We start from the raw sequence: 3,373 nt of genomic DNA on the forward strand, positions 1-3,373 counted from the left end.
AAAGTCAGTTATACTGAGGGTGCATCTCAAAAGTGTAGAGTCCTTTCATGCCCTACCCTCTATGAGTGACAGGAGACAAGGATAGAAAACCACAAAAGAGTATTGAGACACACCCATAATCTTGTGCAACTCTCCGGGCAGCAATTTCACTTACGACAAGCGGGAGGAGTCAGGAGCAAGCGCACAGATTCTGCTTTAAAATGAAATGTCATTGAATCCACAATGGACACTATGTCCAAAAATCAGAATGGGGCTGCGAGTAGATTTGGTCGGGTTTGTTGTGCTTGTCTCATTCAGGTCATTTAGTTATGCTCAGAGTTGACGTTTTCCAATGCAATCACGTAGTCAAGAAACATCTAACCTTGCCAGCTATGGTCCACAGCAGCAAGCCGCAGAGCCTGTGAGCACAGACTCAAGGATACCCACCCAATATCTATTCAGACCGCTATGCCATTTGAACAAAGGATACCTGTTCAAGTCCCTGTGCACACTGAGCACGGGAGACCTGCACCATCTCCTGTACAGTTTGAACATAGAAACCCTGTTCAGTAACCAACCCAGGTGCCTGTAAAATATGAACCTCAACAGCCTGCCAGAAAGCAACCGGCGTTTCAACCAGGGAAACCGCCTGTGCATGGCCGAGTCCGGAACCATATGGTGAAGGAGGAAGCAAAAGAGCCGGATAAGTTTGAGCGGAAGAATCCAGTGTCTGCCACCAGTGTAGCGGTCCAGTGCAGGGAGGACGTGGTTCGGGTGGAGGTCAAGCAGGATGTCCTTGGGAAAGGCACTCCCATTGTAAGAACAAATGAGTTTGGAGTTGAATGCCATTATCAAAGCTAAGGACATTTATTTAATTCTCACTTTTCAAATGTTTTCTGTGTCATGCTCTAATGAACACAACCCTGGCTCTGGCTGTAAAACGTTTGTATCCATCAGGAAGCACAATGTGACCAGTAATGCTCTGAAGCCTACCTGGGTTCCCTTCGCCTCCACCAAGGTCTCAGAGCAGCAGCTGGTCTTATCTCTCTCAGGCTCTTGACAGGTGGGTATAGAACATAGGGTTTAAAGGTGGAATCTGTAACTTTCATCACTCCAGTAGAAACTTGAGATACTGTGAACACATTTGGCCAAGAAGCAAAGCAAATTCTTAATCCCCAAGGCCTGCCCTCAAACTTTGAAAACAAGCGCAGGGGCCGCATATTTGACTGGAAATAAAGGTGAGGCTACACCTTTAAAGTTGACCTCTGCCATTTTGGGCTATAGAGAACCACCGTATCAGTCATAATACCCATAACCTAGCGGTCAAACAGGGAAGTGGTTCCACTCATATTCCCCATAGGGCATTGTTATGTAGGCTTACTCTGCCATGATGTTTTGATAACTGTGTCAATCTCTCTAGGACAGTCACTTTAATTTATGTATTCTCCTGTATTTACCCCCCTCCCCCCCCCCCCCCATGAAATGCTAATGTGGCTATCATAAAGCACTACAAATGCCATGATGATCTGGACGAGACTGCCGAATCAAGGCAAAGGTAAGAATCTCTGGATTAACTATCTAATGATGGCTAAATGTAGTAATGGATACATTGGCATAGTCTATTTAAATTGACAATTCTCTGTACTGTTTTGTGCAAGTTTGAAATTCACACAATACCTGCTAGCAAAGGTGTCAGCTAGAGATGACATACAGGTCCTTGCGGGGATTTGCATGAGTCTTGCATGATGTCGACATGGATGCTAATTAGCATTTTAGAATCTGAGAGTAAAGAGAGCAGAGCAAAAAAAATGAATGGTGGAAAAACAACTGGAACCATTTCCCTGTTTGACTGCTAGGTTTTATGGGTATTATGACACCTCAACTCTAGGGCCCTATTGCTGCTTTAGCTTTTCTTCTCTTTCAGATGACTGGCGATTTGAGAGGCCCTCCAGTGTCTACTTTCTGGGGTATGTCATGAGTTGTGAGCCTCCATTATCCAAGCCCACCACACAACTCTCCGTGTCTCCGTGGACAGCTGTGTGGCTACGCTGGCCCCTGAAAGGGCTTCTAAACCGTGGATATTCCTTCATTGAGAACCATGGGTGCGTGAGCGGTGCGTGTGCATTCCCCTTACTATACTTCTGTATATTGTGAATGTAAATTAAACTTTGTTTTTATTTCATCCCATTAGGTGTCTGACTGATGCTAGACAGACAGGCTCCAAGTCCCACTTCCTGCAGCAAACCCAGGATGACAAACTTCAGTTTCAGCTTGAGGCCTTCAGGTTCCACCAAGATGAGAGGAGTTCTGTGAGTAACGACGCATTCACCTGAAGGCCATTTCATTTTTTAGTCTGTATGTACTGTACTCACCTGTCATGTTCATTAGGCACTAAATGGAAGAAACAAATAGGGAATACCTGGACTTTTCCAATAAGAAACACTGACTTTGACTTTCTGTTGTTGTGTACTCTAATGAACACAACCCTGTACAGGTCATATCTCTCCTACCTTCCTATAAATGTACATCACATGTCATCTGAGAGCAAGGTCGGCCTCTGCTTCCATTGACCCAGAACACGAGGCTTGCTCGTTTACTACAGTGGCAAACCGGTTTGTCTATGGGGATCGAGTTTAAACTGCACAAAACTATAATTCTGCAAACATGGATGTTTCTTTATTGGATTTGTGTAGAGCTAGGACCCAAAGCTATACATGGTTTTCTCGGTTCCATCTTAGTCCAGGACTCTGACTGGCTACAGACGAATGAGTTCCCTGAGGAGCAGGCGTCTCAACTAGAGGTTAACTACCAGAGCACAACAGGTGAAGGACTTTTGCATTTAGCTGTAGTTGTTCACTAGGGCACACCTTAAGGAAACATTTAGCAATGTTAAGTAAAACTCTGCGTTCTTATTGGACAAATTAAGATACCTCCCTATTTCACAATGTTTTCCACTAACTGAAGCTTTGAGAAACTGCTAAAAACACATGCTATAAGCAAGAGCTTGTAGGTAAACATTTGGACAGAAATGTTGTATTACTCAGGTGTATGATAACACTGTATTGTATTCCGAGTGAAGTAATTGAACCTCCTTCCTCAGGCGTGTCTCTCATGGGGATAATGCTGGCTGCTGTGGGAGTGGTCTCACTCACTTGCACTGGCGACATTGCTGTATTTGAGGCTACGCCAACCCCACAGGCAAGCAACCATGTAGATGACAATAAACCTGTTGTGAACTGACTCCAGTTCTCTGCAGTCTTATTTACTATCTTTGGAATAGGGTAGGTTCCAGATCGTTATCGTAGTTGCGCCGAGGCAGATGATCAGATCCCATTGAAGTCCATTATTATGATGTGGCAAGTTTTCATCCCGGTCGCTAGGAAGATGACCTGGA

General features: G+C 44.6%; 1 pseudogene; it reads left to right on the top strand.

Annotated features, from left to right (window-relative positions):
* Positions 1-581: 581 nt before the first annotated feature.
* Positions 582-2,312, top strand: LOC109890451 (zona pellucida sperm-binding protein 3-like; annotated as a pseudogene).
* The last annotated feature ends 1,061 nt before the right edge of the window (positions 2,313-3,373 follow it).

This window comes from Oncorhynchus kisutch, linkage group LG5 (genome assembly GCF_002021735.2).
Source record: "Oncorhynchus kisutch isolate 150728-3 linkage group LG5, Okis_V2, whole genome shotgun sequence".
Classification (NCBI taxonomy): domain Eukaryota; kingdom Metazoa; phylum Chordata; class Actinopteri; order Salmoniformes; family Salmonidae; genus Oncorhynchus; species Oncorhynchus kisutch.